The 24428-nt window shown below is 29.9% G+C and overlaps 1 long non-coding RNA gene across 2 annotated transcripts; it reads left to right on the forward strand.

Moving 5' to 3' along the window:
* Positions 1–9242: 9242 nt before the first annotated feature.
* LOC125687848 (uncharacterized) lies at positions 9243–23246 on the forward strand. Of its 2 annotated transcripts, none has more exons than XR_007374446.1 (2): positions 9243–9276; positions 23137–23246. It is a non-coding gene; the product is annotated as an uncharacterized LOC125687848 (long non-coding RNA). The 2 variants fall into 2 exon arrangements; XR_007374445.1 differs by lacking the exon at positions 9243–9276 and adding an exon at positions 15848–15878.
* Positions 23247–24428: the final 1182 nt, after the last annotated feature.

Below are 24428 nucleotides of genomic sequence, written 5' to 3' on the forward strand. Positions count from 1 at the left end.
ATATTTAAGGTTAAAAACAGGGATTTCTATGAAAATAAGCGATATTTTAGGGGAAAAACAGGGATTTCTATGAAAATAAGCGATATTTAAGGTTAAAAACAGGGATTTCTATGAAAATAAGCGATATTTTGGGGAAAAACAGGGATTTCTATGAAAATAAGCGATATTTAAGGGGAAAAACAGGGATTTCTATGAAAATAAGCGATATTTAAGGGGAAAAACAGGGATTTCTATGAAAATAAGCGATATTTAAGGTTAAAAACAGGGATTTCTATGAAAATAAGCGATATTTTAGGGGAAAAACAGGGATTTCTATGAAAATAAGCGATATTTAAGGTTAGAAACAGGGATTTCTATGAAAATAAGCGATATTTAAGGGGAAAAACAGGGATTTCTATGAAAATAAGCGATATTTTAGGGGAAAAACAGGGATTTCTATGAAAATAAGCGATATTTTAGGGGAAAAACAGGGATTTCTATGAAAATAAGCGATATTTAAGGTTAAAAACAGGGATTTCTATGAAAATAAGCGATATTTAAGGTTAAAAACAGGGATTTCTATGAAAATAAGCGATATTTAAGGTTAAAAAATGGGATTTCTATGAAAATAAGCGATATTTTAGGGGAAAAACAGGGATTTCTATGAAAATAAGCGATATTTAAGGGGAAAAACAGGGATTTCTATGAAAATAAGCGATATTTAAGGTTAAAAACAGGGATTTCTATGAAAATAAGCGATATTTAAGGTGAAAAACAGGGATTTCTATGAAAATAAGCGATATTTAAGGTTAAAAACAGGGATTTCTATGAAAATAAGCGATATTTAAGGGGAAAAACAGGGATTTCTATGAAAATAAGCGATATTTAAGGTTAAAAACAGGGATTTCTATGAAAATAAGCGATATTTAAGGGGAAAAACAGGGATTTCGATGAAAATAAGCGATATTTAAGGTTAAAAACAGGGATTTCTATGAAAATAAGCGATATTTTAGGGGAAAAACAGGGATTTCTATGAAAATAAGCAATATTTAAGGGGAAAAACAGGGATTTCTATGGAAATAAGCGATATTTAAGGGGAAAAACAGGGATTTCTATGAAAATAAGCGATATTTAAGGGGAAAAACAGGGATTTCTATGAAAATAAGCGATATTTTAGGGGAAAAACAGGGATTTCCATGAAAATAAGCGATATTTAAGGGGAAAAACAGGGATTTCTATGAAAATAAGCGACATTTAAGGGGAAAAACAGGGATTTCGATGAAAATAAGCGACATTTAAGGGGAAAAACAGGGATTTCCATGAAAATAAGCGATATTTAAGGGGAAAAACAGGGATTTCTATGAAAATAAGCGATATTTAAGGTTAAAAATGGGGATTTGTATGATAATAAGCGATATTTTAGGGGAAAAACAGGGATTTCTATGAAAATATGCGATATTTTAGGGGAAAAACAGGGATTTCTATGAAAATATGCGATATTTTAGGGGAAAAACAGGGATTTCTATGAAAATAAGTGATATTTTCGGGTTAAAAACAGGGATTTCTATGAAAATAAGCGATATTTTAGGGGAAAAACAGGGATTTCGATGAAAATAAGCGATATTTAAGGTTAAAAACAGGGATTTCTATGAAAATAAGCGATATTTAAGGTTAAAAACAGGGATTTCTATGAAAATAAGCGATATTTTGGGGAAAAACAGGGATTTCTATGAAAATAAGCGATATTTAAGGGGAAAAACAGGGATTTCTATGAAAATAAGCGGTATTTAAGGTTAAAAACAGGGATTTCTATGAAAATAAGCGATATTTTAGGGGAAAAACAGGGATTTCTATGAAAATAATCGATATTTAAGGTTAGAAACAGGGATTTCTATGAAAATAAGCGATATTTAAGGGGAAAAACAGGGATTTCTATGAAAATAAGCGATATTTTAGGGGAAAAACAGGGATTTCTATGAAAATAAGCGATATTTTAGGGGAAAAACAGGGATTTCTATGAAAATAAGCGATATTTAAGGTTAAAAACAGGGATTTCTATGAAAATAAGCGATATTTAAGGTTAAAAACAGGGATTTCTATGAAAATAAGCGATATTTAAGGTTAAAAAATGGGATTTCTATGAAAATAAGCGATATTTTAGGGGAAAAACAGGGATTTCTATGAAAATAAGCGATATTTAAGGGGAAAAACAGGGATTTCTATGAAAATAAGCGATATTTAAGGTTAAAAACAGGGATTTCTATGAAAATAAGCGATATTTAAGGTTAAAAACAGGGATTTCTATGAAAATAAGCGATATTTTAGGGGAAAAACAGGGATTTCTATGAAAATAAGCGATATTTTAGGGGAAAAACAGGGATTTCTATGAAAATAAGCGATATTTTAGGGGAAAAACAGGGATTTCCATGAAAATAAGCGATATTTTTGGGTTAAAAACAGGGATTTCTATGAAAATAAGCGATATTTAAGGTTAAAAACAGGGATTTCTATGAAAATAAGCGATATTTAAGGTGAAAAACAGGGATTTCTATGAAAATAAGCGATATTTAAGGTTAAAAACAGGGATTTCTATGAAAATAAGCGATATTTTAGGGGAAAAACAGGGATTTCTATGAAAATAAGCGATATTTAAGGTTAAAAACAGGGATTTCTATGAAAATAAGCAATATTTAAGGTTAAAAGCAGGGATTTCGATGAAAATAAGCGATATTTAAGGGGAAAAACAGGGATTTCTATGAAAATAAGCGATATTTAAGGTTAAAAACAGGGATTTCTATGAAAATAAGCGATATTTTAGGGGAAAAACAGGGATTTCGATGAAAATAAGCAATATTTAAGGGGAAAAACAGGGATTTCTATGGAAATAAGCGATATTTTAGGGGAAAAACAGGGATTTCTATGAAAATAAGCGATATTTAAGGGGAAAAACAGGGATTTCTATGAAAATAAGCGATATTTAAGGGGAAAAACAGGGATTTCTATGAAAATAAGCGATATTTTAGGGGAAAAACAGGGATTTCTATGAAAATAAGCGATATTTTAGGGGAAAAACAGGGATTTCCATGAAAATAAGCGATATTTAAGGGGAAAAACAGGGATTTCTATGAAAATAAGCGATATTTAAGGGGAAAAACAGGGATTTCGATGAAAATAAGCGACATTTAAGGGGAAAAACAGGGATTTCCATGAAAATAAGCGATATTTAAGGGGAAAAACAGGGATTTCTATGAAAATAAGCGATATTTAAGGTTAAAAACGGGGATTTCTATGATAATAAGCGATATTTTAGGGGAAAAACAGGGATTTCTATGAAAATAAGCGATATTTAAGGTTAAAAACAGGGATTTCTATGAAAATATGCGATATTTAAGGGGAAAAACAGGGATTTCTATGAAAATAAGCGATATTTTAGGGGAAAAACAGGGATTTCTATGAAAATAAGTGATATTTTCGGGTTAAAAACAGGGATTTCTATGAAAATAAGCGATATTTTAGGGGAAAAACAGGGATTTCGATGAAAATAAGCGATATTTAAGGTTAAAAACAGGGATTTCTATGAAAATAAGCGATATTTTAGGGGAAAAACAGGGATTTCTATGAAAATAAGCGATATTTAAGGTTAAAAACAGGGATTTCTATGAAAATAAGCGATATTTTGGGGAAAAACAGGGATTTCTATGAAAATAAGCGATATTTAAGGGGAAAAACAGGGATTTCTATGAAAATAAGCGGTATTTAAGGTTAAAAACAGGGATTTCTATGAAAATAAGCGATATTTTAGGGGAAAAACAGGGATTTCTATGAAAATAAGCGATATTTAAGGTTAGAAACAGGGATTTCTATGAAAATAAGCGATATTTAAGGGGAAAAACAGGGATTTCTATGAAAATAAGCGATATTTAAGGTGAAAAACAGGGATTTCGATGAAAATAAGCGATATTTAAGGTTAAAAAATGGGATTTCTATGAAAATAAGCGATATTTTAGGGGAAAAACAGGGATTTCTATGAAAATAAGCGATATTTAAGGGGAAAAACAGGGATTTCTATGAAAATAAGCGATATTTAAGGTTAAAAACAGGGATTTCTATGAAAATAAGCGATATTTAAGGTGAAAAACAGGGATTTCTATGAAAATAAGCGATATTTAAGGTTAAAAACAGGGATTTCTATGAAAATAAGCGATATTTAAGGGGAAAAACAGGGATTTCTATGAAAATAAGCGATATTTAAGGTTAAAAACAGGGATTTCTATGAAAATAAGCGATATTTAAGGTTAAAAACAGGGATTTCTATGAAAATAAGCGATATTTAAGGTTAAAAACAGGGATTTCTATGAAAATAAGCGATATTTAAGGGGAAAAACAGGGATTTCTATGAAAATAAGCAATATTTAAGGGGAAAAACAGGGATTTCTATGGAAATAAGCGATATTTAAGGGGAAAAACAGGGATTTCTATGAAAATAAGCGATATTTAAGGGGAAAAACAGGGATTTCTATGAAAATAAGCGATATTTTAGGGGAAAAACAGGGATTTCCATGAAAATAAGCGATATTTAAGGGGAAAAACAGGGATTTCTATGAAAATAAGCGACATTTAAGGGGAAAAACAGGGATTTCCATGAAAATAAGCGATATTTAAGGGGAAAAACAGGGATTTCTATGAAAATAAGCGATATTTTAGGGGAAAAACAGGGATTTCCATGAAAATAAGCGATATTTAAGGGGAAAAACAGGGATTTCTATGAAAATAAGCGACATTTAAGGGGAAAAACAGGGATTTCCATGAAAATAAGCGATATTTAAGGGGAAAAACAGGGATTTCTATGAAAATAAGCGATATTTAAGGTTAAAAACGGGGATTTGTATGATAATAAGCGATATTTTAGGGGAAAAACAGGGATTTCTATGAAAATATGCGATATTTTAGGGGAAAAACAGGGATTTCTATGAAAATATGCGATATTTTAGGGGAAAAACAGGGATTTCTATGAAAATAAGTGATATTTTCGGGTTAAAAACAGGGATTTCTATGAAAATAAGCGATATTTTAGGGGAAAAACAGGGATTTCGATGAAAATAAGCGATATTTAAGGTTAAAAACAGGGATTTCTATGAAAATAAGCGATATTTAAGGTTAAAAACAGGGATTTCTATGAAAATAAGCGATATTTAAGGTTAAAAACAGGGATTTCTATGAAAATAAGCGATATTTTGGGGAAAAACAGGGATTTCTATGAAAATAAGCGATATTTAAGGGGAAAAACAGGGATTTCTATGAAAATAAGCGATATTTAAGGTTAAAAACAGGGATTTCTATGAAAATAAGCGATATTTTAGGGGAAAAACAGGGATTTCTATGAAAATAAGCGATATTTAAGGTTAGAAACAGGGATTTCTATGAAAATAAGCGATATTTAAGGGGAAAAACAGGGATTTCTATGAAAATAAGCGATATTTTAGGGGAAAAACAGGGATTTCTATGAAAATAAGCGATATTTTAGGGGAAAAACAGGGATTTCTATGAAAATAAGCGATATTTAAGGTTAAAAACAGGGATTTCTATGAAAATAAGCGATATTTAAGGTTAAAAACAGGGATTTCTATGAAAATAAGCGATATTTAAGGTTAAAAAATGGGATTTCTATGAAAATAAGCGATATTTTAGGGGAAAAACAGGGATTTCTATGAAAATAAGCGATATTTAAGGTTAAAAACAGGGATTTCTATGAAAATAAGCGATATTTAAGGTTAAAAACAGGGATTTCTATGAAAATAAGCGATATTTTAGGGGAAAAACAGGGATTTCTATGAAAATAAGCGATATTTTAGGGGAAAAACAGGGATTTCTATGAAAATAAGCGATATTTTAGGGGAAAAACAGGGATTTCTATGAAAATAAGCGATATTTTAGGGGAAAAACAGGGATTTCTATGAAAATAAGCGATATTTTAGGGGAAAAACAGGGATTTCCATGAAAATAAGCGATATTTAAGGGGAAAAACAGGGATTTCTATGAAAATAAGCGACATTTAAGGGGAAAAACAGGGATTTCGATGAAAATAAGCGACATTTAAGGGGAAAAACAGGGATTTCCATGAAAATAAGCGATATTTAAGGGGAAAAACAGGGATTTCTATGAAAATAAGCGATATTTAAGGGGAAAAACAGGGATTTCTATGAAAATAAGCGATATTTAAGGTTAAAAACAGGGATTTCTATGAAAATAAGCGATATTTAAGGGGAAAAACAGGGATTTCGATGAAAATAAGCGATATTTAAGGTTAAAAACAGGGATTTCTATGAAAATAAGCGATATTTTAGGGGAAAAACAGGGATTTCTATGAAAATAAGCAATATTTAAGGGGAAAAACAGGGATTTCTATGGAAATAAGCGATATTTTAGGGGAAAAACAGGGATTTCTATGAAAATAAGCGATATTTTAGGGGAAAAACAGGGATTTCCATGAAAATAAGCGATATTTAAGGTTAAAAACAGGGATTTCTATGAAAATAAGCGATATTTAAGGGGAAAAACAGGGATTTCTATGAAAATAAGCGATATTTAAGGTTAAAAACAGGGATTTCTATGAAAATAAGCGATATTTAAGGGGAAAAACAGGGATTTCGATGAAAATAAGCGATATTTAAGGTTAAAAACAGGGATTTCTATGAAAATAAGCGATATTTTAGGGGAAAAACAGGGATTTCTATGAAAATAAGCAATATTTAAGGGGAAAAACAGGGATTTCTATGGAAATAAGCGATATTTTAGGGGAAAAACAGGGATTTCTATGAAAATAAGCGATATTTTAGGGGAAAAACAGGGATTTCCATGAAAATAAGCGATATTTAAGGTTAAAAACAGGGATTTCTATGAAAATAAGCGATATTTTAGGGGAAAAACAGGGATTTCTATGAAAATAAGCAATATTTAAGGGGAAAAACAGGGATTTCTATGAAAATAAGCGATATTTAAGGGGAAAAACAGGGATTTCTATGAAAATAAGCGATATTTTAGGGGAAAAAACAGGGATTTCCATGAAAATAAGCGATATTTAAGGGGAAAAACAGGGATTTCTATGAAAATAAGCGACATTTAAGGGGAAAAACAGGGATTTCGATGAAAATAAGCGACATTTAAGGGGAAAAACAGGGATTTCCATGAAAATAAGCGATATTTAAGGTTAAAAACGGGGATTTGTATGATAATAAGCGATATTTTAGGGGAAAAACAGGGATTTCTATGAAAATATGCGATATTTTAGGGGAAAAACAGGGATTTCTATGAAAATATGCGATATTTTAGGGGAAAAACAGGGATTTCTATGAAAATAAGTGATATTTTCGGGTTAAAAACAGGGATTTCTATGAAAATAAGCGATATTTTAGGGGAAAAACAGGGATTTCGATGAAAATAAGCGATATTTAAGGTTAAAAACAGGGATTTCTATGAAAATAAGCGATATTTAAGGTTAAAAACAGGGATTTCTATGAAAATAAGCGATATTTAAGGTTAAAAACAGGGATTTCTATGAAAATAAGCGATATTTTGGGGAAAAACAGGGATTTCTATGAAAATAAGCGATATTTTAGGGGAAAAACAGGGATTTCTATGAAAATAAGCGGTATTTAAGGTTAAAAACAGGGATTTCTATGAAAATAAGCGATATTTTAGGGGAAAAACAGGGATTTCTATGAAAATAAGCGATATTTAAGGTTAGAAACAGGGATTTCGATGAAAATAAGCGATATTTAAGGGGAAAAACAGGGATTTCTATGAAAATAAGCGATATTTTAGGGGAAAAACAGGGATTTCTATGAAAATAAGCGATATTTTAGGGGAAAAACAGGGATTTCTATGAAAATAAGCGATATTTTAGGGGAAAAACAGGGATTTCTATGAAAATAAGCGATATTTAAGGTTAAAAACAGGGATTTCTATGAAAATAAGCGATATTTAAGGTTAAAAACAGGGATTTCTATGAAAATAAGCGATATTTAAGGTTAAAAAATGGGATTTCTATGAAAATAAGCGATATTTTAGGGGAAAAACAGGGATTTCTATGAAAATAAGCGATATTTAAGGTGAAAAACAGGGATTTCTATGAAAATAAGCGATATTTAAGGTTAAAAACAGGGATTTCTATGAAAATAAGCGATATTTAAGGTTAAAAACAGGGATTTCTATGAAAATAAGCGATATTTAAGGTTAAAAACAGGGATTTCTATGAAAATAAGCGATATTTAAGGGGAAAAACAGGGATTTCTATGAAAATAAGCGATATTTAAGGTTAAAAACAGGGATTTCTATGAAAATAAGCGATATTTAAGGTTAAAAACAGGGATTTCTATGAAAATAAGCGATATTTAAGGTTAAAAACAGGGATTTCTATGAAAATAAGCGATATTTGAGGGGAAAAACAGGGATTTCTATGAAAATAAGCGATATTTAAGGTTAAAAACAGGGATTTCGATGAAAATAAGCGATATTTTAGGGGAAAAACAGGGATTTCTATGAAAATAAGCGATATTTTAGGTTAAAAACAGGGATTTCTATGAAAATAAGTGATATTTAAGGTTAAAAACAGGGATTTCTATGAAAATAAGCGATATTTAAGGTTAAAAACAGGGATTTCTATGAAAATAAGCGATATTTTAGGGGAAAAACAGGGATTTCTATGAAAATAAGCGATATTTAAGGTTAAAAACAGGGATTTCTATGAAAATAAGCGATATTTAAGGTTAAAAACAGGGATTTCTATGAAAATAAGCGATATTTAAGGTTAAAAACAGGGATTTCGATGAAAATAAGCGATATTTTAGGGGAAAAACAGGGATTTCTATGAAAATAAGCGATATTTTAGGTTAAAAACAGGGATTTCTATGAAAATAAGTGATATTTAAGGTTAAAAACAGGGATTTCTATGAAAATAAGCGATATTTAAGGTTAAAAACAGGGATTTCTATGAAAATAAGCGATATTTAAGGTTAAAAACAGGGATTTCTATGAAAATAAGCGATATTTTAGGGGAAAAACAGGGATTTCTATGAAAATAAGCGATATTTAAGGTTAAAAACAGGGATTTCTATGAAAATAAGCGATATTTAAGGTTAAAAACAGGGATTTCTATGAAAATAAGCGATATTTTAGGGGAAAAACAGGGATTTCTATGAAAATAAGCGATATTTAAGGGGAAAAACAGGGATTTCTATGAAAATAAGCGATATTTTAGGGGAAAAACAGGGATTTCTATGAAAATAAGCGATATTTTAGGTTAAAAACAGGGATTTCTATGAAAATAAGCGATATTTAAGGGGAAAAACAGGGATTTCTGTGAAAATAAGCGATATTTTAGGGGAAAAACAGGGATTTCTATGAAAATAAGCGATATTTAAGGGGAAAAACAGGGATTTCTATGAAAATAAGCGATATTTTAGGTTAAAAACAGGGATTTCTATGAAAATAAGCGATATTTAAGGGGAAAAACAGGGATTTCCATGAAAATAAGCGATATTTTAGGGGAAAAACAGGGATTTCTATGAAAATAAGCGATATTTAAGGTTAAAAACAGGGATTTCTATGAAAATAAGCGATATTTAAGGTGAAAAACAGGGATTTCTATGAAAATAAGCGATATTTAAGGTTAAAAACAGGGATTTCTATGAAAATAAGCGATATTTTAGGGGAAAAACAGGGATTTCTATGAAAATAAGCGATATTTAAGGTTAAAAACAGGGATTTCTATGAAAATAAGCAATATTTAAGGTTAAAAGCAGGGATTTCGATGAAAATAAGCGATATTTAAGGGGAAAAACAGGGATTTCTATGAAAATAAGCGATATTTTAGGGGAAAAACAGGGATTTCTATGAAAATAAGCGATATTTAAGGTTAAAAACAGGGATTTCTATGAAAATAAGCGATATTTAAGGTTAAAAACAGGGATTTCTATGAAAATAAGCGATATTTAAGGTTAAAAACAGGGATTTCTATGAAAATAAGCGATATTTTAGGGGAAAAACAGGGATTTCTATGAAAATAAGCGATATTTAAGGTTAAAAACAGGGATTTCTATGAAAATAAGCGATATTTTAGGGGAAAAACAGGGATTTCTATGAAAATAAGCGATATTTTAGGGGAAAAACAGGGATTTCTATGAAAATAAGCGATATTTAAGGGGAAAAACAGGGATTTCTATGAAAATAAGCGATATTTTAGGGGAAAAACAGGGATTTCTATGAAAATAAGCGATATTTAAGGGGAAAAACAGGGATTTCCATGAAAATAAGCGATATTTAAGGGGAAAAACAGGGATTTCTATGAAAATAAGCGATATTTTAGGGGGAAAAACAGGGATTTCTATGAAAATAAGCGATATTTAAGGTTAAAAACGGGGATTTCTATGATAATAAGCGATATTTTAGGGGAAAAACAGGGATTTCGATGAAAATAAGCGACATTTAAGGGGAAAAACAGGGATTTCCATGAAAATAAGCGATATTTAAGGGGAAAAACAGGGATTTCTATGAAAATAAGCGATATTTAAGGTTAAAAACGGGGATTTCTATGATAATAAGCGATATTTTAGGGGAAAAACAGGGATTTCTATGAAAATATGCGATATTTTAGGGGAAAAACAGGGATTTCTATGAAAATATGCGATATTTAAGGGGAAAAACAGGGATTTCTATGAAAATAAGTGATATTTTAGGGGAAAAACAGGGATTTCTATGAAAATAAGTGATATTTTCGGGTTAAAAACAGGGATTTCTATGAAAATAAGCGATATTTTAGGGGAAAAACAGGGATTTCGATGAAAATAAGCGATATTTAAGGTTAAAAACAGGGATTTCTATGAAAATAAGCGATATTTTAGGGGAAAAACAGGGATTTCTATGAAAATAAGCGATATTTAAGGTTAAAAACAGGGATTTCTATGAAAATAAGCGATATTTTAGGGGAAAAACAGGGATTTCTATGAAAATAAGCGATATTTAAGGTTAAAAACAGGGATTTCTATGAAAATAAGCGATATTTTGGGGAAAAACAGGGATTTCTATGAAAATAAGCGATATTTAAGGGGAAAAACAGGGATTTCTATGAAAATAAGCGGTATTTAAGGTTAAAAACAGGGATTTCTATGAAAATAAGCGATATTTTAGGGGAAAAACAGGGATTTCTATGAAAATAAGCGATATTTAAGGTTAGAAACAGGGATTTCTATGAAAATAAGCGATATTTAAGGGGAAAAACAGGGATTTCTATGAAAATAAGCGATATTTAAGGTGAAAAACAGGGATTTCTATGAAAATAAGCGATATTTAAGGTTAAAAACAGGGATTTCTATGAAAATAAGCGATATTTTAGGGGAAAAACAGGGATTTCTATGAAAATAAGCGATATTTAAGGGGAAAAACAGGGATTTCTATGAAAATAAGCGATATTTAAGGTTAAAAACAGGGATTTCTATGAAAATAAGCGATATTTAAGGTGAAAAACAGGGATTTCTATGAAAATAAGCGATATTTAAGGTTAAAAACAGGGATTTCTATGAAAATAAGCGATATTTAAGGGGAAAAACAGGGATTTCTATGAAAATAAGCGATATTTAAGGTTAAAAACAGGGATTTCTATGAAAATAAGCGATATTTAAGGTTAAAAACAGGGATTTCTATGAAAATAAGCGATATTTAAGGTTAAAAACAGGGATTTCTATGAAAATAAGCGATATTTTAGGGGAAAAACAGGGATTTCTATGAAAATAAGCAATATTTAAGGGGAAAAACAGGGATTTCTATGGAAATAAGCGATATTTAAGGGGAAAAACAGGGATTTCTATGAAAATAAGCGATATTTAAGGGGAAAAACAGGGATTTCTATGAAAATAAGCGATATTTTAGGGGAAAAACAGGGATTTCCATGAAAATAAGCGATATTTAAGGGGAAAAACAGGGATTTCTATGAAAATAAGCGACATTTAAGGGGAAAAACAGGGATTTCGATGAAAATAAGCGACATTTAAGGGGAAAAACAGGGATTTCCATGAAAATAAGCGATATTTAAGGGGAAAAACAGGGATTTCTATGAAAATAAGCGATATTTAAGGTTAAAAACGGGGATTTGTATGATAATAAGCGATATTTTAGGGGAAAAACAGGATTTCTATGAAAATATGCAATATTTTAGGGGAAAAACAGGGATTTCTATGAAAATATGCGATATTTTAGGGGAAAAACAGGGATTTCGATGAAAATAAGCGATATTTAAGGTTAAAAACAGGGATTTCTATGAAAATAAGCGATATTTAAGGTTAAAAACAGGGATTTCTATGAAAATAAGCGATATTTAAGGTTAAAAACAGGGATTTCTATGAAAATAAGCGATATTTTGGGGAAAAACAGGGATTTCTATGAAAATAAGCGATATTTAAGGGGAAAAACAGGGATTTCTATGAAAATAAGCGGTATTTAAGGTTAAAAACAGGGATTTCTATGAAAATAAGCGATATTTTAGGGGAAAAACAGGGATTTCTATGAAAATAAGCGATATTTAAGGTTAGAAACAGGGATTTCTATGAAAATAAGCGATATTTAAGGGGAAAAACAGGGATTTCTATGAAAATAAGCGATATTTTAGGGGAAAAACAGGGATTTCTATGAAAATAAGCGATATTTTAGGGGAAAAACAGGGATTTCTATGAAAATAAGCGATATTTAAGGTTAAAAACAGGGATTTCTATGAAAATAAGCGATATTTAAGGTTAAAAACAGGGATTTCTATGAAAATAAGCGATATTTAAGGTTAAAAAATGGGATTTCTATGAAAATAAGCGATATTTTAGGGGAAAAACAGGGATTTCTATGAAAATAAGCGATATTTAAGGTTAAAAACAGGGATTTCTATGAAAATAAGCGATATTTAAGGTTAAAAACAGGGATTTCTATGAAAATAAGCGATATTTTAGGGGAAAAACAGGGATTTCTATGAAAATAAGCGATATTTTAGGGGAAAAACAGGGATTTCTATGAAAATAAGCGATATTTTAGGGGAAAAACAGGGATTTCTATGAAAATAAGCGATATTTAAGGTTAAAAACAGGGATTTCTATGAAAATAAGCAATATTTAAGGTTAAAAGCAGGGATTTCGATGAAAATAAGCGATATTTAAGGGGAAAAACAGGGATTTCTATGAAAATAAGCGATATTTTAGGGGAAAAACAGGGATTTCTATGGAAATAAGCGATATTTTAGGGGAAAAACAGGGATTTCTATGAAAATAAGCGATATTTTAGGGGAAAAACAGGGATTTCTATGAAAATAAGCGATATTTAAGGGGAAAAACAGGGATTTCTATGAAAATAAGCGATATTTTAGGGGAAAAACAGGGATTTCTATGAAAATAAGCGATATTTTAGGGGAAAAACAGGGATTTCCATGAAAATAAGCGATATTTAAGGGGAAAAACAGGGATTTCTATGAAAATAAGCGACATTTAAGGGGAAAAACAGGGATTTCGATGAAAATAAGCGACATTTAAGGGGAAAAAACAGGGATTTCCATGAAAATAAGCGATATTTAAGGGGAAAAACAGGGATTTCTATGAAAATAAGCGATATTTAAGGTTAAAAACGGGGATTTGTATGATAATAAGCGATATTTTAGGGGAAAAACAGGGATTTCTATGAAAATATGCGATATTTTAGGGGAAAAACAGGGATTTCTATGAAAATATGCGATATTTTAGGGGAAAAACAGGGATTTCTATGAAAATAAGTGATATTTTAGGTTAAAAACAGGGATTTCTATGAAAATAAGCGATATTTTAGGGGAAAAACAGGGATTTCGATGAAAATAAGCGATATTTAAGGTTAAAAACAGGGATTTCCATGAAAATAAGCGATATTTTAGGGGAAAAACAGGGATTTCTATGAAAATAAGCGATATTTAAGGTTAAAAACAGGGATTTCTATGAAAATAAGCGATATTTTAGGGGAAAAACAGGGATTTCTATGAAAATAAGCGATATTTAAGGGGAAAAACAGGGATTTCTATGAAAATAAGCGGTATTTAAGGTTAAAAACAGGGATTTCTATGAAAATAAGCGATATTTAAGGGGAAAAACAGGGATTTCTATGAAAATAAGCGATATTTTAGGGGAAAAACAGGGATTTCTATGAAAATAAGCGATATTTAACGTTAAAAACAGGGATTTCTATGAAAATAAGCGATATTTAAGGTTAGAAACAGGGATTTCTATGAAAATAAGCGATATTTAAGGTTAAAAACAGGGATTTCTATGAAAATAAGCGATATTTAAGGGGAAAAACAGGGATTTCTATGAAAATAAGCGATATTTTAGGGGAAAAACAGGGATTTCTATGAAAATAAGCGATATTTAAGGGGAAAAAACAGGGATTTCTATGAAAATAAGCGATATTTAAGGTTAAAAACAGGGATTTCGATGAAAATAAGCGATATTTTAGGGGAACAACAGGGATTTCTATGAAAATAAGCGATATTTAAGGTTAAAAACAGGGATTTCTATGAAAATAAGCGATATTTAAGGTTAAAAACAGGGATTTCTATGAAAATAAGCGATATTTTAGGGGAAAAACAGGGATTTCTATGAAAATAAGCGATATTTAAGGTTAAAAACAGGGATTTCTATGAAAATAAGCGATATTTTAGGGGAAAAACAGGGATTTCTATGAAAATAAGCGATATTTTAGGGGAAAAACAGGGATTTCTATGAAAATAAGCGATATTTTAGGGGAAAAACAGGGATTTCTATGAAAATAAGCGATATTTTCGGGGAAAAACAGGGATTTCTATGAAAATAAGCGATATTTAAGGTTAAAAACAGGGATTTCTATGAAAATAAGCGATATTTAAGGGGAAAAACAGGGATTTCTATGAAAATAAGCGATATTTAAGGGGAAAAACAGGGATTTCTATGAAAATAAGCGATATTTAAGGTTAAAAACAGGGATTTCTATGAAAATAAGCGATATTTAAGGGGAAAAGCAGGGATTTCTATGAAAATAAGCGATATTTTAGGGGAAAAACAGGTATTTCTATGAAAATAAGCGATATTTTAGGGGAACAACAGGGATTTCTATGAAAATAAGCGATATTTAAGGTTAAAAACAGGGATTTCCATGAAAATAAGCGATATTTTAGGGGAGAAACAGGGATTTCTATGAAAATAAGCGATATTTTAGGGGAAAAACAGGGATTTCTATGAAAATAAGCGATATTTTAGGGGAAAAACAGGGATTTCTATGAAAATAAGCGATATTTTCGGGGAAAAACAGGGATTTCTATGAAAATAAGCGATATTTAAGGTTAAAAACAGGGATTTCTATGAAAATAAGCGATATTTAAGGGGAAAAACAGGGATTTCTATGAAAATAAGCGATATTTTAGGGGAAAAACAGGGATTTCTATGAAAATAAGCGATATTTAAGGTTAAAAACAGGGATTTCTATGAAAATAAGCGATATTTAAGGGGAAAAACAGGGATTTCGATGAAAATAAGCGATATTTTAGGGGAAAAACAGGGATTTCTATGAAAATAAGCGATATTTAAGGTTAAAAACAGGGATTTCCATGAAAATAAGCGATATTTTAGGGGAGAAACAGGGATTTCTATGAAAATAAGCGATATTTAAGGGGAAAAACAGGGATTTCTATGAAAATAAGCGATATTTTCGGGGAAAAACAGGGATTTCTATGAAAATAAGCGATATTTAAGGGGAAAAACAGGGATTTCTATGAAAATAAGCGATATTTAAGGTTAAAAACAGGGATTTCTATGAAAATAAGCGATATTTAAGGGGAAAAACAGGGATTTCTATGAAAATAAGCGATATTTCAGGTTAAAAACAGGGATTTCTATGAAAATAAGCGATATTTAAGGTTAAAAACAGGGATTTCTATGAAAATAAGCGATATTTAAGGGGAAAAACAGGGATTTCTATGAAAATAAGCGATATTTTCGGGGAAAAACAGGGATTTCTATGAAAATAAGCGATATTTAAGGGGAAAAACAGGGATTTCCATGAAAATAAGCGATATTTAAGGATAAAAACAGGGATTTCTATGAAAATAAGCGATATTTGAGGGGAAAAACAGGGATTTCTATGAAAATAAGCGATATTTTAGGGGAAAAACAGGGATTTCGATGAAAATAAGCGATATTTTAAGGGAAAAACAGGGATTTCTATGAAAATAAGCGATATTTAAGGGGAAAAACAGGGATTTCTATGAAAATAAGCGATATTTAAGGGGAAAAACAGGGATTTCGATGAAAATAAGCGATATTTTAGGGGAAAAACAGGGATTTCTATGAAAATAAGCGATATTTAAGGGGAAAAACAGGGATTTCTATGAAAATAAGCGATATTTTAGGGGAAAAACAGGGATTTCTATGAAAATAAGCGATATTTAAGGTTAAAAACAGGGATTTCTATGAAAATAAGCGATATTTAAGGGTAAAACTGGGATTTCTATGAAAATAAGCGATATTTAAGGGGAAAAACAGGGATTTCTATGAAAATAAGCGATATTTAAGGTTAAAAACAGGGATTTCTATGAAAATAAGCGATATTTAAGGGTAAAACTGGGATTTCTATGAAAATAAGCGATATTTAAGGTTAAAAACAGGGATTTCTATGAAAATAAGCGATATTTAAGGTTAAAAACAGGGATTTCTATGAAAATAAGCGATATTTAAGGTTAAAAACAGGGATTTCTATGAAAATAAGCGATATTTAAGGTTAAAAACAGGGATTTCTATGAAAATAAGCGATATTTTAGGGGAAAAACAGGGATTTCTATGAAAATAAGCGATATTTTAGGGGAAAAACAGGGATTTCTATGAAAATAAGCGATATTTAAGGGGAAAAAACAGGGATTTCTATGAAAATAAGCGATATTTAAGGTTAAAAACAGGGATTTCTATGAAAATAAGCGATATTTTAGGGGAAAAACAGGGATTTCTATGAAAATAAGCAATATTTAAGGGGAAAAACAGGGATTTCTATGGAAATAAGCGATATTTAAGGGGAAAAACAGGGATTTCTATGAAAATAAGCGATATTTAAGGGGAAAAACAGGGATTTCTATGAAAATAAGCGATATTTTAGGGGAAAAACAGGGATTTCCATGAAAATAAGCGATATTTAAGGGGAAAAACAGGGATTTCTATGAAAATAAGCGACATTTAAGGGGAAAAACAGGGATTTCGATGAAAATAAGCGACATTTAAGGTTAAAAACAGGGATTTCTATGAAAATAAGTGATATTTTAGGGGAAAAACAGGGATTTCTATGAAAATAAGCGATATTTAAGGTTAAAAACAGGGATTTCTATGAAAATAAGCGATATTTGAGGGGAAAAACAGGGATTTCTATGAAAATAAGCGATATTTTAGGGGAAAAACAGGGATTTCTATGAAAATAAGCGATATTTAAGGTTAAAAACAGGGATTTCTATGAAAATAAGCGATATTTAAGGGTAAAACTGGGATTTCTATGAAAATAAGCGATATTTAAGGGGAAAAACAGGGATTTCTATGAAAATAAGCGCTATTTAAGGTTAAAAACAGGGATTTCTATGAAAATAAGCGATATTTTAGGTTAAAAACAGGGATTTCTATGAAAATAAGCGATATTTAAGGTTAAAAACAGGGATTTCTATGAAAATAAGCGATATTTAAGGTTAAAAACAGGGATTTCTATGAAAATAAGCGATATTTTAGGGGAAAAACAGGGATTTCTATGAAAATAAGCGATATTTTAGGGGAAAAACAGGGATTTCTATGAAAATAAGCGATATTTAAGGGGAAAAACAGGGATTTCTATGAAAATAAGCGATATTTAAGGTTAAAAACAGGGATTTCTATGAAAATAAGCGATATTTAAGGTTAAAAACAGGGATTTCTATGAAAATAAGCGATATTTAAGGTTAAAAACAGGGATTTCTATGAAAATAAGCGATATTTAAGGTTAAAAACAGGGATTTCTATGAAAATAAGCGATATTTAAGGTTAAAAACAGGGATTTCTATGAAAATAAGCGATATTTAAGGGGAAAAACAGGGATTTCTATGAAAATAAGCGATATTTAAGGTTAAAAACAGGGATTTCTATGAAAATAAGCGATATTTAAGGTTAAAAACAGGGATTTCTATGAAAATAAGCGATATTTAAGGTTAAAAACAGGGATTTCTATGAAAATAAGCGATATTTAAGGTTAAAAACAGGGATTTCTATGAAAATAAGCGATATTTAAGGTTAAAAACAGGGATTTCTATGAAAATAAGCGATATTTAAGGTTAAAAACAGGGATTTCGATGAAAATAAGCGATATTTTAGGGGAAAAACAGGGATTTCTATGAAAATAAGCGATATTTTAGGTTAAAAACAGGGATTTCTATGAAAATAAGCGATATTTAAGGTTAAAAACAGGGATTTCTATGAAAATAAGCGATATTTAAGGTTAAAAACAGGGATTTCTATGAAAATAAGCGATATTTAAGGTTAAAAACAGGGATTTCTATGAAAATAAGCGATATTTTAGGGGAAAAACAGGGATTTCTATGAAAATAAGCGATATTTTAGGGGAAAAACAGGGATTTCTATGAAAATAAGCGATATTTAAGGGGAAAAACAGGGATTTCTATGAAAATAAGCGATATTTAAGGTTAAAAACAGGGATTTCTATGAAAATAAGCGATATTTAAGGTTAAAAACAGGGATTTCTATGAAAATAAGCGATATTTAAGGTTAAAAAACAGGGATTTCTATGAAAATAAGCGATATTTAAGGTTAAAAACAGGGATTTCTATGAAAATAAGCGATATTTAAGGTTAAAAACAGGGATTTCTATGAAAATAAGCGATATTTAAGGGGAAAAACAGGGATTTCTATGAAAATAAGCGATATTTAAGGTTAAAAACAGGGATTTCTATGAAAATAAGCGATATTTAAGGTTAAAAACAGGGATTTCTATGAAAATAAGCGATATTTAAGGTTAAAAACAGGGATTTCTATGAAAATAAGCGATATTTAAGGTTAAAAACAGGGATTTCTATGAAAATAAGCGATATTTAAGGTTAAAAACAGGGATTTCTATGAAAATAAGCGATATTTAAGGTTAAAAACAGGGATTTCTATGAAAATAAGCGATATTTTAGGGGAAAAACAGGGATTTCTATGAAAATAAGCGATATTTTAGGTTAAAAACAGGGATTTCTATGAAAATAAGCGATATTTAAGGTTAAAAACAGGGATTTCTATGAAAATAAGTGATATTTTAGGGGAAAAACAGGGATTTCTATGAAAATAAGCGATATTTAAGGTTAAAAACAGGGATTTCTATGAAAATAAGCGATATTTTAGGGGAAAAACAGGGATTTCTATGAAAACAAGCGATATTTTAGGGGAAAAACAGGAATTTCTATGAAAATAAGCGATATTTAAGGTTAAAAACAGGGATTTCTATGAAAATAAGCGATATTTAAGGTTAAAAACAGGGATTTCTATGAAAATAAGCGATATTTAAGGTTAAAAACAGGGATTTCTATGAAAATAAGCGATATTTAAGGTTAAAAACAGGGATTTCTATGAAAATAAGCGATATTTTAGGGGAAAAACAGGGATTTCTATGAAAATAAGCGATATTTAAGGGGAAAAACAGGGATTTCTATGAAAATAAGCGATATTTAAGGTTAAAAACAGGGATTTCTATGAAAATAAGCGATATTTAAGGTTAAAAACAGGGATTTCTATGAAAATAAGCGATATTTAAGGTTAAAAACAGGGATTTCTATGAAAATAAGCGATATTTAAGGTTAAAAACAGGGATTTCTATGAAAATAAGCGATATTTAAGGTTAAAAACAGGGATTTCTATGAAAATAAGCGATATTTAAGGTTAAAAACAGGGATTTCTATGAAAATAAGCGATATTTAAGGTTAAAAACAGGGATTTCTATGAAAATAAGCGATATTTAAGGGGAAAAACAGGGATTTCTATGAAAATAAGCGATATTTAAGGTTAAAAACAGGGATTTCTATGAAAATAAGCGATATTTAAGGTTAAAAACAGGGATTTCTATGAAAATAAGCGATATTTAAGGTTAAAAACAGGGATTTCTATGAAAATAAGCGATATTTAAGGTTAAAAACAGGGATTTCTATGAAAATAAGCGATATTTTAGGGGAAAAACAGGGATTTCTATGAAAATAAGCGATATTTAAGGGGAAAAACAGGGATTTCTATGAAAATAAGCGATATTTAAGGTTAAAAACAGGGATTTCTATGAAAATAAGCGATATTTAAGGTTAAAAACAGGGATTTCTATGAAAATAAGCGATATTTAAGGTTAAAAACAGGGATTTCTATGAAAATAAGCGATATTTAAGGTTAAAAACAGGGATTTCGATGAAAATAAGCGATATTTTAGGGGAAAAACAGGGATTTCTATGAAAATAAGCGATATTTTAGGTTAAAAACAGGGATTTCTATGAAAATAAGCGATATTTAAGGTTAAAAACAGGGATTTCTATGAAAATAAGTGATATTTTAGGGGAAAAACAGGGATTTCTATGAAAATAAGCGATATTTAAGGTTAAAAACAGGGATTTCTATGAAAATAAGCGATATTTGAGGGGAAAAACAGGGATTTCTATGAAAATAAGCGATATTTTAGGGGAAAAACAGGAATTTCTATGAAAATAAGCGATATTTAAGGTTAAAAAACAGGGATTTCTATGAAAATAAGCGATATTTAAGGTTAAAAACAGGGATTTCTATGAAAATAAGCGATATTTAAGGTTAAAAACAGGGATTTCTATGAAAATAAGCGATATTTTAGGGGAAAAACAGGGATTTCTATGAAAATAAGCGATATTTAAGGGGAAAAACAGGGATTTCTATGAAAATAAGCGATATTTAAGGTTAAAAACAGGGATTTCTATGAAAATAAGCGATATTTAAGGTTAAAAACAGGGATTTCTATGAAAATAAGCGATATTTAAGGTTAAAAACAGGGATTTCTATGAAAATAAGCGATATTTAAGGTTAAAAACAGGGATTTCTATGAAAATAAGCGATATTTAAGGTTAAAAACAGGGATTTCTATGAAAATAAGCGATATTTAAGGGGAAAAACAGGGATTTCTATGAAAATAAGCGATATTTAAGGTTAAAAACAGGGATTTCTATGAAAATAAGCGATATTTAAGGTTAAAAACAGGGATTTCTATGAAAATAAGCGATATTTAAGGTTAAAAACAGGGATTTCTATGAAAATAAGCGATATTTAAGGTTAAAAACAGGGATTTCTATGAAAATAAGCGATATTTAAGGTTAAAAACAGGGATTTCTATGAAAATAAGCGATATTTAAGGTTAAAAACAGGGATTTCTATGAAAATAAGCGATATTTTAGGGGAAAAACAGGGATTTCTATGAAAATAAGCGATATTTTAGGTTAAAAACAGGGATTTCTATGAAAATAAGCGATATTTAAGGTTAAAAACAGGGATTTCTATGAAAATAAGCGATATTTAAGGTTAAAAACAGGGATTTCTATGAAAATAAGCGATATTTAAGGTTAAAAACAGGGATTTCTATGAAAATAAGCGATATTTTAGGGGAAAAACAGGGATTTCTATGAAAATAAGCGATATTTTAGGGGAAAAACAGGGATTTCTATGAAAATAAGCGATATTTAAGGGGAAAAACAGGGATTTCTATGAAAATAAGCGATATTTAAGGTTAAAAACAGGGATTTCTATGAAAATAAGCGATATTTAAGGTTAAAAACAGGGATTTCTATGAAAATAAGCGATATTTAAGGTTAAAAACAGGGATTTCTATGAAAATAAGCGATATTTAAGGTTAAAAACAGGGATTTCTATGAAAATAAGCGATATTTAAGGTTAAAAACAGGGATTTCTATGAAAATAAGCGATATTTAAGGGGAAAAACAGGGATTTCTATGAAAATAAGCGATATTTAAGGTTAAAAACAGGGATTTCTATGAAAATAAGCGATATTTAAGGTTAAAAACAGGGATTTCTATGAAAATAAGCGATATTTAAGGTTAAAAACAGGGATTTCTATGAAAATAAGCGATATTTAAGGTTAAAAACAGGGATTTCTATGAAAATAAGCGATATTTAAGGTTAAAAACAGGGATTTCTATGAAAATAAGCGATATTTAAGGTTAAAAACAGGGATTTCTATGAAAATAAGCGATATTTAAGGTTAAAAACAGGGATTTCTATGAAAATAAGTGATATTTTAGGGGAAAAACAGGGATTTCTATGAAAATAAGCGATATTTAAGGTTAAAAACAGGGATTTCTATGAAAATAAGCGATATTTGAGGGGAAAAACAGGGATTTCTATGAAAATAAGCGATATTTTAGGGGAAAAACAGGAATTTCTATGAAAATAAGCGATATTTAAGGTTAAAAACAGGGATTTCTATGAAAATAAGCGATATTTAAGGTTAAAAACAGGGATTTCTATGAAAATAAGCGATATTTAAGGTTAAAAACAGGGATTTCTATGAAAATAAGCGATATTTTAGGGGAAAAACAGGGATTTCTATGAAAATAAGCGATATTTAAGGGGAAAAACAGGGATTTCTATGAAAATAAGCGATATTTAAGGTTAAAAACAGGGATTTCTATGAAAATAAGCGATATTTAAGGTTAAAAACAGGGATTTCTATGAAAATAAGCGATATTTAAGGTTAAAAACAGGGATTTCTATGAAAATAAGCGATATTTAAGGTTAAAAACAGGGATTTCTATGAAAATAAGCGATATTTGAGGGGAAAAACAGGGATTTCTATGAAAATAAGCGATATTTTAGGGGAAAAACAGGAATTTCTATGAAAATAAGCGATATTTAAGGTTAAAAACAGGGATTTCTATGAAAATAAGCGATATTTAAGGTTAAAAACAGGGATTTCTATGAAAATAAGCGATATTTTAGGGGAAAAACAGGGATTTCTATGAAAATAAGCGATATTTTAGGGGGAAAAACAGGGATTTCTATGAAAATAAGCGATATTTAAGGGGAAAAACAGGGATTTCTATGAAAATAAGCGATATTTAAGGTTAAAAACAGGGATTTCTATGAAAATAAGCGATATTTAAGGGGAAAAACAGGGATTTCTATGAAAATAAGCGATATTTCAGGTTAAAAACAGGGATTTCTATGAAAATAAGCGATATTTAAGGTTAAAAACAGGGATTTCTATGAAAATAAGCGATATTTAAGGTTAAAAACAGGGATTTCTATGAAAATAAGCGATATTTAAGGGGAAAAACAGGGATTTCTATGAAAATAAGCGATATTTAAGGTTAAAAACAGGGATTTCTATGAAAATAAGCGATATTTAAGGTTAAAAACAGGGATTTCTATGAAAATAAGCGATATTTAAGGTTAAAAACAGGGATTTCTATGAAAATAAGCGATATTTAAGGTTAAAAACAGGGATTTCTATGAAAATAAGCGATATTTAAGGTTAAAAACAGGGATTTCTATGAAAATAAGCGATATTTAAGGTTAAAAACAGGGATTTCGATGAAAATAAGCGATATTTAAGGTTAAAAACAGGGATTTCCATGAAAATAAGCGATATTTTAGGGGAAAAACAGGGATTTCTATGAAAATAAGCGATATTTAAGGTTAAAAACCGGGATTTCTATGAAAATAAGCGATATTTAAGGTTAAAAACAGGGATTTCTATGAAAATAAGCGATATTTAAGGTTAAAAACAGGGATTTCTATGAAAATAAGCGATATTTTAGGGGAAAAACAGGGATTTCTATGAAAATAAGCGATATTTAATGTTAAAAACAGCGATTTCTATGAAAATAAGCGATATTTAAGGTTAAAAACAGGGATTTCTATGAAAATAAGCGATATTTTAGGGGGAAAAACAGGGATTTCTATGAAAATAAGCGATATTTAAGGGGAAAAACAGGGATTTCTATGAAAATAAGCGATATTTTAGGGGAAAAACAGGGATTTCTATGAAAATAAGCGATATTTTAGGTTAAAAACAGGGATTTCTATGAAAATAAGCGATATTTAAGGGGAAAAACAGGGATTTCTGTGAAAATAAGCGATATTTTAGGGGAAAAACAGGGATTTCTATGAAAATAAGCGATATTTAAGGGGAAAAACAGGGATTTCTATGAAAATAAGCGATATTTTAGGTTAAAAACAGGGATTTCTATGAAAATAAGCGATATTTAAGGGGAAAAACAGGGATTTCCATGAAAATAAGCGATATTTTAGGGGAAAAACAGGGATTTCTATGAAAATAAGCGATATTTAAGGTGAAAAACAGGGATTTCCATGAAAATAAGCGATATTTTAGGGGAAAAACAGGGATTTCTA

The sequence above is a fragment of the Lagopus muta genome, unplaced genomic scaffold (genome assembly GCF_023343835.1).
Source record: "Lagopus muta isolate bLagMut1 unplaced genomic scaffold, bLagMut1 primary scaffold_92, whole genome shotgun sequence".
Lineage (NCBI taxonomy): Eukaryota > Metazoa > Chordata > Aves > Galliformes > Phasianidae > Lagopus > Lagopus muta.